This window comes from Urocampus carinirostris, chromosome 19, assembly GCF_059441175.1.
Source record: "Urocampus carinirostris isolate Australia breed hairy pipefish chromosome 19, RoL_Ucar_1.0, whole genome shotgun sequence".
NCBI classification, from domain to species: Eukaryota; Metazoa; Chordata; class Actinopteri; order Syngnathiformes; family Syngnathidae; genus Urocampus; species Urocampus carinirostris.
This window is the reverse complement of record NC_142367.1, coordinates 20,905,228-20,918,606: the sequence shown is the minus strand read 5'-3', so window position 1 is coordinate 20,918,606 and position 13,379 is coordinate 20,905,228. Positions and strand designations below refer to the sequence as shown.

At 39.2% G+C, this 13,379-nt stretch overlaps 1 protein-coding gene across 2 annotated transcripts in view; it reads left to right on the top strand.

Annotated features, from left to right (window-relative positions):
- LOC148347672 (thyroid hormone receptor alpha-B) overlaps positions 1-13,379 on the top strand; it is a 187,744-nt gene that overhangs the window by 26,590 nt on the left and 147,775 nt on the right. The window lies entirely within an intron of this gene.

Genomic DNA, 13,379 nt, shown 5'->3' with positions numbered 1-13,379 from the left:
TATTCGTTTTCATTGCACTATTATTATTACCTAAGCCAGTCTCTGAGTACTGCGCCTTAAATATGTTTTTACATAACTATAATGACAGTCTGTTAAACCTCTTCCTCATTAAAGTCTTTATTTTATGTTTGCTCTTGTCTAATCTCATTGCATGCCATGTTTCTCAGGTTGATATTAATGAAAATAATACTCTATTTGAGCAATAATTGATCAGTCGCCATATGCCGCAGAACACATTTGCTAGCATTAGATGCAAAAGGAATCAAATCTGTATGGCTGCTTGAGAGCACCAAACTCCAACAACTAGACTACCAAGAATGTAGATAACATTGGAAAAGGCACTCCGTTTTATTTTATCATCACATTATTTTAACTCCTAGTGTAATCTTGTTATGGAGCATTTTGGGAAAGACTTTAACCACAATAACGTTGTACAACAGAGTACCATGAGTAAAAATTGTGTGATAAGATAAAATATAATTTATTTTCTTCTCTCATAGATTCATAGTGGTCTACTGATGACAGCAGATTTATGTGTGTTGTTATTATTCCTAATGTTGTTGTCGGGCCGGGTTGCGTGAATATTGTCAAACATTAAACGAGTCCGCGCTACAGAAATGGTTGCGGACCACTGGCTTAGCCTACATGTCCGGACGTTAAATTGATTATTATCCTTTTCAACGTGCCTGGTTGGGTTTGCTTTTTGTACATTAAAGAACCCTGCGTGACCCAGCATGCATCCTCTCTCCTCCTGTCTGGGCCTCCTTCAGGGGCCCTGGCTGACCTTCCTCACTCTTTCCTAGCAGCCAGCACCCCAGCATGGCCTCCTGCTTTGTTTTCTCCCTTTAATCCCAGATATGTGTCTTTCCTCCTGGCGTTTTTTTCCTCTTCTTGCATCCATCTCCTCTAGGTCAGCCTCGACGGGTCAGCAACGTTCCGAAACACAGAGCGCTTATATAATCCTGACCCGCCGCTCCGGTCGGCTGCATAATGATGTCAGAGGTGTCTTGGAAAGGCATGGGGGATGCTTGAGAAGTGGAGCACGGCCTTCCGACTCTCTCACCTGCCCTTTCATCAACCGTTGTCATTTGTCATGAATATTTTGTCTGTTCAATTATACATCAAATCGTGGATGTTTAAAATGCACTTAATGACACGCTGACACAACCAAATTCCCACTGCGTCCTTGCAGCTAAGATCACTTAGTGGTTAAGCAGTATATAGAAAAGAACAATTTTAAAACTCATGGGGGGAAAATCTTGAAAGGGTAATTATTAGGGTTGACTTGCATTGGCAAATAGAGGTTTCTCTTGCTTCATTTTGTGTGGTTTGAGTCTTATATATGCTGAGAACATAGTACTTTTGCAGATTTTAGCTCAACCCTCTCTAAAGTTGACAATGGATTGGTATCATTCAATTCCTAGCTGTGATTGGTCAATACAATCGAGCACTGTAAGGTTGTTTCTTGTGGCGGTGCAATACAAAATTTCCGCCACTTGAGATGGATAAAAATTAATATTTCACAAATGCGATGATCACCAGAAAGTTCTGTTTAGAACTAGCAAGGGCACATACTGTATAAGACTTAATTGCAAATAAAAATTAGTATTCACCCACAATTTTTGTTAAAAGAGCTGTATAGAATCGGGAAGTTTTTGACCCGTTGCTTATGGCTTATGTCATTATTGCGGTCTCAGTCAGCACGTATTTCTTAGGCACAGCTAAATAAACTCTCCTTTGTAATCTTTTTTGGGATTTGGGTTGGTGTTTGGACTTTACTTGAAGCAGTCCTCCTCTTACTTTCACCATTTTCATTCTACACTGACAGAAACAAAATACACAGGGACGAGCATGACTTGACTCTCCGGCACTCCCGCCACGCTCCATTCATCCTACCTAATATGTTCTGCCTCGAACAGTCTTGCTAAAAGTGAGATAAAATGTCTTTGAACTCATTTGGGCAATGTTAACACATACTTAATAGATATATATTTTTTAACTTAAGTTAAGGACAACTGAAATGACGCGCCCACCTTTAAATTGTGTCAATAGTAGGGCCTGGAGAATGATTCTCACTTTTTAAAAATATGTGCACGTATGATGCAGAAAAGAGCAATAATGCTTAATGTGTGTGTATTACAAATGGGTTTCAATTAACTGAAAATAACACAATGGATTTCCCATCAATAAGTTTGTATGGGTCACCATTTACGACAACACTGTTGGTAGAATTTGCGCTAAGAAGCAAAATTCCCCTGTTTTTATTCCTCTTCCGGGAGCGGCCATATTGAGAGATGGTGTCAAAGTATGACTATCTCGATATTACCCCGGTCTCGCATACCAATTTCAGTTCACCTGCTTCCTTAACCCTTTAAATTCAGACTGTTGACAATCAAATACGTGGCTCTATGATGTTACTAGTCACAAAAAATATATAAACTATGAGAATTCAAGAAATGGTGATGTTGACCATTCAAAATGTACTCATCACAGAAATATCACAGATTAAAATGAGTCCTAATTTGTTCATTAGCTGAATCTGAGGCTTGAATGTTAGTCTTGAATCTTATAGAGGCAAGTCAGACTCTGTTTTGTTTAATTGTGTGACGTGCTCTTCAAATGTTTGTGCGTCACTGGGCTACCGCAATGATGCGTAAGGTCTGCTTTGCAAACTTCCAAACTAGTCTTTTTATTGGCCTACCCAGGGTAAAATCCTCCCAAACTTTATAAGTTTTGGTACGCGTATTTAATGTTGATGCCATCATTTCAGTTTTTCAAGACAAAGATGCTATTGCGCATAAACGAATCTCAGCACAGATTTTCATGTGCCATCCTCTGTTAGAAAATCATGTATGGCGACAATAGCCGACAATGGAATTCATTGTCGACTACTTCTATTAGCGATTTTTGTTGACAAACATCGACTAACCATTGCGGCTCTAGCAACAACAGGATCACATGCAGCATATTAATTGCTGGTTTCCACTGCTATACAGGTAAAAAGGTCCATTCAAGATATTTTCACATTGTCAATACTTTTCTTCGGTTTATATATAATCCAAAGTCTGGATAATTGTTTTGCCCAGTTTTAATCATCAGTCAATCACTTCTGTTGATAAATCATTAATCTTGACACACGACAGTGTGAACGTGAAGCAGCGCTCTGTATCCTGTTTGCGCTATATGAACTAGCTTGTTTACAGCCAGTGTGACCTGACTTGACTGCTGTTAGTCTCATAGGAGCTGGGCAGGCCCTTGTGCGCTTTTCCCACATTCTATGTTAATGGGTGTGTTCGTGTGCGTGCTTCCCCCCTTTACCTAATTAGATTATAGCACCCATATGTTTGCTGGTTTGTGGACAGCTTCTTAGGGATCCATTCAGCATGGGGGAATGAGGCCAACAGTGAAATGTCATCTGATCATCACAGTTGGATGTGTGTGCGCGCTTCAGCATCAGGGGTAATGGATCGGCCCGGGCTGTATTGAAAGTTAGAATAGAATTAGATGCTTTTTCCTTCTCGGTACAACCACTATATGATTTAAAAGTATTCCAATGAACAGGTCTTTTGGTCTTTATATCTCCAGACTTCGTTCCACTTTTGTCTCTTGATTCTGTTTATTTGAAATAAAACTTGTAAATAAAAGTGTTGAGTCAGTATCGCTGTTGGTTTTTGAATGTAATGAAGCCAAACGATGCCGTTTTCATGTTTTCTCCACCAAACTCATAGTACAAAGTGAGTACATTTAACTCCTCCCTGCATGTTTCATTTGCGTGCTGCGTGCTGACAGGCCACTGTCTGATCACGTTTATCGACATTTTTCATCATTTGCCGCATCCTCTTGATGAGCCGTACCGACCACAATTCTTTGACAGTTCCGCCTTCGCAGCTGGTTTAACTTAGTAAAATGAAACAGTATATATGCATGTCTATCACTACTAGAACCGCTAAAGCGCTTCAAGAAGGAAGCCTAGCCCAGAAAGGCACCAGGGGTCTTCCGTTTTTTTTTTTTTTTGCGGCCATTAAAGGCTTGGGCTCTTCTTCAATAGTCATGGCATGTGTTTTTTGAAAAGCTCCTGAATCCCATTTCACTTATCAAGAAGGTTGGTAGGCCTGTCTTTGAAAAGTCATATTGTCAAGTTAAGTAACCTGGAAGAACATGGGCAGTCTACTTCTTTCCTTTAAAATCATTTATTTGTGCTACTTTCAATAGTTTTGGAAACTCAGCCCTCAAACTTAGTATAAGATGGCATAACAAGTGTGAGGCATGTCTTTAATCAATAGACGCTTCAAAGGGTGGGGAGAAAAGAAACTGGGGTCAGTAAAAACTAGGATTTACTTTGAACATATCCTAAGGTTGTTCACTTTTTGTGACGCCCGAATAGCCAGCCGCAAGCCATCTTTGGTTAAAGATGACAATTTTGAGGCTTAATTTCACAAAGTACAATCATCGAGTGGAAAAAAAAAAGCCAGCAAACTTGACTATTTTTCATTTTAACATCCATTGTAAATGGCTTTTGTACTAGTTTTTCTAAAAATATATTTTAAATATATATTATAGCTTTCTTCTGGTGTTACTTCCTGCTAGTTTTATTTCAAATCAGCGTTCAATACAGTTTTTCCAAAGTGCTGTCTGAAGCTAAAAGTGGCAGCTATCTCACAAAATATTTTTTTGTGTTGTTTTTATCTTTTTTTAATTTTGATCTTTTTAGTTGCTTATGCCACAGAGTACAGACAGTTACTGTAGTTTTGTGTAAAACATTACATACACTGATTATTCGCAGATAAAGATTAAGTCTTGAGTGTTAAAAGTAAATCATAAAGACTGGAATATTTTTCAACAAATCCTGGCCATGTTTCAACTTTGATAAAACATAAATCAATCAATCGGATTAAAATGGCTTTAAAGATTTAGTCGAAGATCTTTGGCGTCACCATAAAATTGTAATTAGTGACATGATTTGCGCGCAGGAAGGACTATCGCAGAAAGACCCCAGGCGAATAAAACAATCCAAGCAGATCCGCCACAATGTTATCACAACGCTTACGATCGAGGTTACATCATTCCATTTCAATTATCGGTAAAGCTGTTTTTATGGGAAAATTTAACCACACTTATGGACACCCTGATTTTGTTGAAACCTGAACTGTTGGCACCCTCCAGAAAAGTTGTTAGGTTCTTGACTGCGTTTGTCCTTGATTGTGGTAGAGAATGCATTCGACTTGTGGCGCCAAGCCCACTGTGGTTGTGTTTTTGTGCCGCCGGCTGATAAGCACAAGCTCATGGAGCGTGAGACAAGAGTTATCAGTCCAAGGGGCCCACTGGCCTGGCAGATGTGCGTCTGTCCTTTGATTGTCACCTTGAAGCACAGATGTGCACCTTGTAGATGTGCATTGGCAAGGGGAAGGCAGGCGTGCTTCCATCTGAAGCCTTCTCGGCTAGGAGCTCAGAGCGGAGTCGAGAGCTGCTCCGGCGATTCCCAGAATCGTATATTTGTCACATGTCATAAACACTTGGCGTCGTGGCAAAGCGAGGAATTCCCTTCTTGCGAGCAGAGATTCAAGGGGGAACGACAATTTGAGGCTCTGTGAAGCCCTTCCCCCTTATCCTAATACTCCTGGACTACAACAGGGGTTGGTAACCTTTTTGACTCAAAGCTATGAAAGCAAACTATTTTGAGGATGTTTTTTTTTTTTTTTTTTTTTGAGAGGACCATATGTTTTAAAACAAAACCAGCAAACCCGCTTTCCAGACAAAAGCTAATTCCTCAGCACATTTTATTTCACTGTGTAACGTTTGATAAAATCTATGAAATCACAATAATGCGAGATCCTGTATCCTATATCATCAAATATACCTCTTAAAATGTTTCTTTCCTGCAGTTACTTGTAGTGCGTCGTTTGAGGTGCTGAAAGTTGAATATTTTCACTATTAAGTTTGTGTTAACAATGCCCAACTGAGTTCAAAGAGCCCTTATGTTTTATTTTCCACTGCCACTATCTGCTCTTATGCTACTTTTGTCAGAGCTGTAACGCATTAGGATCAAGGAAAGGGAGACTAGAGCGGAGTATTTGAGAGTGACGTCATGCTCATCCATCCAGGTTTTTGGAAAATGGTGAAAGTAAGAAAAAGCCTGCTTCTAGTAGTATAGTGCTCATTTGGCACTGGTTGTCCTTCACATTAGACAACAGTGCCATCTATTGGTCAAATGTTACACACCAGGGCTTTAAGAACGTTGAGAGTCATTTTGACTGTTATTTCTATCGTAAATAATGCTTTCAAAACAAGGAGCGAGCAGAGTTCTCTTGTAAAAATATCAAACGAATAGGATATGGATGTATTAGGAGGACTGCACCATGTGTGCAAAAATTCGCTCTATCGCTCACCCAGTCCAATTGCTCTGGGTGCTTTGCTGGTGTTTACAGTTTGTTCTTTGGGTTTTCATCGTAACGTGTCTCAACAGTGAACATACAATGTTTAGCGAGCTCCCATAATGAGGTATTCCTTAGAGAAGTGCAACCATAAACAGGGTATGTTTGTGCAACGCTGTGAGTGTGTTGTTTTGGCTTCTCATACATCAATGGCTGTACATGTCCAAGCCACACCACAGAAAATGGTTCCCATACAACCCTAGTGGTTAAAGGATCCACTCACCCGCTCATGAAAAGATCCATATCTGGCCCCTGAACCATAAATTCCCGACCCCTGCACTACAACTATGATGTTTGAGTTGGTGATATGTGGGGCCTCCCGTCTACATTGATCCACTTCTCTTGCAAATCTTCATATTTCCTCTTTAAGCCTTTTCGATTCTTTCAGCAAACATTTAAAATGTAGGCCCTCGGTTGAGTGTAGAAAACCACTTCACTTTCCATTATCTTCTAAATGCAGCTGGAACCGACAATTGAGATCTTCCACTTAATGGGAAATAATCACTGAGAGTGCATGTCTATCCCGAGAAATTATCCACTGATCATCTGTTTGAATACTGAGGAGATGGCACCTTTTGTGATCAGCGTTTCCCGTCATGATGAAGTGCATCGATGTGCAGTGCTTGGGGATCACCTCGGGGCCTGCAGGCAGCCCCCGGAGGATCTCCATAGCCACAGACCTGTTCCTGAAATAGCACATTACGATCTTCTTGCAATGTTGCCAAATTAAGCATTTGAAAATGAGAGTTGAGAATCATAAAAAATCTTACCGATTGCCATAGATTTTCAATACAATTTTTTTTCTCAGTGAGTGATTTCATTCGGTGCGCGCCAATACCAGTCAGTTTTAATTTTATTGCCAACACATAGACGAAATTTATCAACAAAGACAATTGCCACTTATGGCACAATCTGCTATTCATTTTGATGCAAATTTTATCAAGTATTGGAGACTGTTATCTGTAATTTCCGCGAGTACCTGCTATATCTTCAAATTGGTATACTGAATTCCCAAAAATAATTCTGTTGACAAATCATTAGCATACTTGGTGTTGCCAGATAAATGACTCATTTTATTCGTAAACACATACATTTCATAATTTACGGTCTTGGAATAATAGTGGATAGATTTATCAACAGTTGTGCAAAACAGAATTTTAACAATAATCCATAGTAAACTGCCTCACATGCTTCCCTCTTTAACTGTAATTTTAAAAACTTGTATTTATTGCTTTTTTGTTTTATTCTTGTTTTATTGGTGTTTTGTTTTGGTGTGCAGCCACCTTGGGGCTCTTATAAGGCGCTTTGAAATAGAATATCTTAATATTATAAATCACTTGGTATTAAAATCCATTTTTATTTTACAAAATATAAATTATTAAAAAAAATAATCAAATGCTAAGTTTTTAATTAGTTTTTAATTTTAAATTTAATTAAGTCAATAATCATGTCCACACCAAATTCTTTAAACCACTGTGGTTGAATGGTCCAGTTCTTCCCTTACTACGTGTCCTCACTAGACCACAATATGTACGGTACTTCTTAATGCATTACCTCATTAATCCTAAAATCAAAGATGGATAAACACTAATAAGTTCTTGTTAATTGCCGAAGTGATTATTGCGATAAGTGATGGAATAACAAAAAGGTTGGCAGCACGCCCCACTTGTGGTCTTGTGAACACTGGCCTCCTTTTATGACTGAAATCATTTTTCCCAGCCGCAATTACGTGCCGCCATCAAGACAGATAAGCAAGGTAATAAAGCTGATTGCTTTTTCCCTCCCAATCACCCGCTAATAAGAAAAGCAAAGCACGGTAATTCCACGCGTCGGCGCTTGTGTGCCGTCACGCTTCATTGTTTTCTGAAAAGGGAATTTGTTAAGATGAAGGTGTGAAACAAGCAAATAATCCAAATAAATACGACTCGCCTCGCTAGCACTATTCCTCCCCGGAGAAGAGAAGGGAAAAACAGCGATAATTAAATCCTGATTTTTGTGCGCAGAGCTGCGGCTTCACAACAATTCCTTTGCTAATTAAGCCTTTCAGAGCTTGGAGTTGCACTTGGGAGATATGTGGGTCAGCTTGACAGTAATTAACACTCAACGTACGCCCACCGGCTCCTGAGCTCGGCGCCGTCTTCAGTCTCCCGCCCGATGGATTCGTCGTCCGGGCGTGCGTCTTGACGCCAGCCTCGCCACTCGGGTGGTTGTTGTCAAAACGCCGCCAAGGTGCTGTGCCAACCGTACGCTTAATTTAACGAGATTTTTGCCCTATTACGCATGCGCAACTGTTTGTTTTGCAAAGCTTAATTGTTTCTCCCAACTCTTCCTGAAACTCGATCGCAGCAAAGTATCAGTGCTCGACATTCACTCGTTTAGTGTTGTCTTTTCCTATGCCTGATATCATTTTCACGCACTAGATTAGTCAATAGATAGAGCCCTTGCAACATTTTGATTGCTAGTTTGTTTGTAAGATAAGTCAGCGGTCCCTATCCACTGGGCTGTGGGCCGGTACCGGGCCGTGGGTCAAATTTTTTACCCAAGGAAACCCCCAAATTTTGGTACACAAAGTTTTACGCTAGTATATTATCGTATGTGAGTGACGATTGATCAGTAAGCAAAAACTGTTGACCCAAATTACTCAGGATTGGATGTAGCGGAAATGAAACTCGGTTCGCAGCGGTGAAGGCGCCGATTCCTAACCACTAGACCACTAGGATTATAGGTAACATTGGAACATTATCTCATCATCACACTATTTTTACCCGCGATGCCACATTTTACAACATTGTAACGGAGCATGACTGGAAATCTTATAGAGATAAAATCGAATGCCTTTTCTTAGTGGTCTAGTGATTACCCAGTGGATTTCGGCCTATAATTATAATTTTTTTTACTATTATCATTATTATTACTGATGTTATGATTGGGCCAAGATGCTAGATTTTGTCAGACGCTAACACCGTACATGGTGCACAAAAGGTTGCGGACCACTGGTATAAGTGATGAGTATGAAGGGCTACCAGTTTGATTTGCATTACTGTACTGAATTAACCTATTACTACCTGGTTTTTATTTTGTCAATAATAAGCTGTTAAATAAGTGGTGCTAAAATATGCTTATTCTTAGTAAATTGATAAGCTGATTCTATAAAGATTTTGACATATGAAAAGTTGAGGATGTGTGCATGCACAGTCATCATGGAGATTTCTTAAGCCGGTTAGAAAACAGACGTCGGTAATTTAAAACACTTTCTATAACATTTTCCATTGTTTTGATGTTCACACATCCGAGAAAATCACAATGACCCCATCACCAGAGAGCTGTTTTCGAAAACAGTCTGCAGGGTCCTCAAGTCGGTGACCGCTGTACTATGTCTATCAAAGGATTCTCTGTCCCACTTTTCTTCTCGCTGATCGACAAAACAGAGCATCTCATCCTTTGAAAATAAAACAAAAATGCCTGGCAGATGTGTCGAGCCGTGGGTTGTGATCCGACGTGCCGCGATGGATCCAGCGTCGGTGTTTCAGCTATACGCTTTTATGCTTTGTTCCCATTTGCAGCCAAGTGAGTTCATGTGTCAGTTTGTGAGAGGACATTGTGTGCACTCCTCGACGTCTCCTCCCCTCCCCACTGTTCCCTCCCTCATATATACTCTACATTTCTAAAAATACGCATGCATGTGTGCGTGCCTTGTAGGCGTAAACATTCTTTATATAGTGTGTTCCTGTGCGAGAGGGGGGGTGATTAGTTGCATTGACCAGAGGCGACCTCCTTCGCTCCCCTTTAACCCCGCTTGCCGCTGTCCTGTACGCTGCATTAGCGCTTAGCAGCTCTGAATTCCTGTTGCATGAGCTCGTCTTCTTGCATTGGCTAGGTGTGTCATAGATACTGTTAACACAATGGTGAACATAAGGATAGAAGATTGGAATTTGTTGGTATTTGTGTGGGTGTGTTATGACACCAAACCTAGCCAAAGACACCCGCGGAGGCCTCAAGTACAAACTGTGTAAAATTCTATGAAAATCGGTGTAGCCGTTTCAGAGCCTATAAGGCACATACAAAAACATCAACAAAGGGGGATTTTTAAAGTGGTTTAGATTTCAATTAGAAAGACGGAATCCATCAATTATTTTGCAGATTCTTCAAATCTTTAGATAAGCCATTTTGAAAAACGCTTTATTTCCAACATTATAGAAAACAAATGACTTAATCATTTTTCCTGAGGACCCCAAAACAGAGCTACATTTTGTATTTTTGCAATATTAAGACACTTTTCTGACCGGAATTATACATTTTTGAAAATTAGAAAATAGAATATTTTGCCCTATATAACATGTTTTTCCAATGTCAAGGACATGTTTTATTTTGACACTTAGATCGGTCGAGCATGGAACAACAAAAATATGCAACTAGTTAAGAAGACAAAAAATGCTGGGAATTTAGAGATTTTGTAATCCCAAGTTTCTGAAAGCTTGCAATCGATCATTTTTTAAAAAACTAGCCGTATTATAAATTGTCTATTAATCCATTATACGTTGCACTTCTAATGGTGGAGTTTACCAAGTCCACACTAGTTTTCTTAATTTAATTAACTGGCTGTTATGCCAAGAACTGACACACAAGTTGAATCCCCTTCCTAAAAACAAAAACAACCTCTGCAGTGTAATTTTCACGTTTTCGCATGTAAAAAAAACACCTTTAAGCAGTCAGTGACTTCATTTCGCTTGAGTACCTCAAGTTTGCACTCTCGCGTGAATATTTTGCTGAGGTTGGCGGTTACCTCGTCTCACTTTTACAACTAACAGCGACATCGCTTCACATATATGCTTTGAGATGAATTAAAACATTGGAAATCATCATTTCATTGATTGGAAATTATTGAAGTTTAGAGCTTATTGGGACACCCTGACAAAAGGGGCCATGCTTACAAAAAAAAACAATAAAAGCTTATAACTGCAACTACGTCTTCATCCTTTGTGTCATGAAATAATTTACCCGCTTTCAGATCACTCGTCAAATAGAACACAATTTTTTACGCACCAGATGTTTCACATGGTATCCATTTAGTGAAATAAACAAGATGAAATAAAACCCATAACGTTCTGTTCTGGTTTCCTTAGCACGCACGGGTTTCGTGTCTGTTAACTCCCCAAATATTTGAGGTGAATTATGTTAAATGTTGCAGTCCGGGAGCATGAAGTCACAAGTTTTAAACGTCATTTTACTGCTGCCATCAGAGGAATTTATTTAACACTGAGGCATCAACAGTGTGCCAGCTGATTGTGTGATCAGTGCCAGTCCGTATTTGATTAATTAATCAGCTCCCATCATGCGTAATGACGAACTGGCATACAACATGCGAGACACGTGCGCCAACATGATTCTGCCCTCCATCTTGACTTCAAACTTTGCGAAGCCACTGCTATTATACTAACGCTAATTCACCAATTTCCCTACTCAGTTTCTTCATTTTCCTCATGCTAAGGTTTAGACTTTTTCCTTGACCTCATTTAGGTTTCACATCAATGGGGGTCTGAGTGAGGGCTTGATGGATTATTGTCTTTGATCATATATATTGTCATCTATTTTCATATAAGGCTTACAGGAGTAAAACCGTGGAATGACAGTGACAGTGAGACCTACCTTATGTATAACTGTTCCGCATATAACAGTTAGGGAATTTTATACAGTACATGTTGTGCAATGAGAGTGCCGAAACCGAACCACTAAACCACTAGTGATACAGATGACATTTAATTTCAGTGTTGCCCATTGATTTTTGTAAGAGATTGGTGGGTGAACAGGGGTCCGGGGAGGAATTTTTTATTTTTAACTGACTGACTTATTGACAGATTCGTAGCACAAGTACACACCATGGTGTTTGCGATCATTTATATAATAAGAAATGTAAAAGTTATTCTTTGTATTTACATTATATTATTATATTTGTTATCATACAAGTCTATGAGAGTGGTAGGACCAATTAAATCCTCGTGGCCCGCCAGAATCTTCCTATGGTATGAGAAACACTGCTTTTTATCTCATTAGCTCACTATTTTCACTCATAGTGCCAGAAACTAATGTTAGAGAATCGAGAAAACAAAATCTTCTTGAAAGATACAAATAAATGCAAAAAAGCATGACGAGGGAAACAACTCTTTGGTGTGTCTGATGATGAATTGGACTCTTCCAGGCCGACTTTCTGTATTCTTCATTCTTTAACACACTTTTCTGGCACCCTCACCAAAAGTAGTGGGATAATGTGGTAAAATCAAAAAGCTTTTTTATTAGGTAGTTTACGTAGGTATAGCCCAGACTAGTCACCAATAAATCGCAAGTTGCCCTTAAGCAAACAACCATCTAACCATTTTCTAAAGCTCTTGTCCATATGCCTGCGGTTTAGCAGGAGACTGAATACATGTCAGTTAAATTATATATCTGTTTGAATCACATTTCCAGTAAGGTCTTCTTTTACAATTGCTGATGACAACAGTCGCCCATTGGCGTTGATTTCATTTATACAGCTGGTCTCCTGCCGTCACTCGGGCCAGGGTGATAGGCACTATGATCATTTGGAATTTTGACCACGTCTCTGTACCACCCAACCAACTAAATATTAAAATGCCATTAAGGCCTCTGGCCATAATTTTTTTAATATTAGTTTTAGATCGGAATAGAAAAAAAATATTGTTTCCGTGTTTATTTAACTTATATACATAGGTTATTTCAGCTCAGATTTTTTTGCAATGCTGAAGTCAAGTAAACTCAAATAGGCTACATAAGAACTACATTCTCTTCAAAAATTGTATTGTCTTGACAGATAATTGTTCATTATATTAATATTTTTTTGAACTCTGTAAGACTCAGTGTTGCAAAAATACAATATGTTCATAGTCTATAGTAATTGGGTTTTATTCAAACTCGCAGGTATTCTGGGTGGGGAAA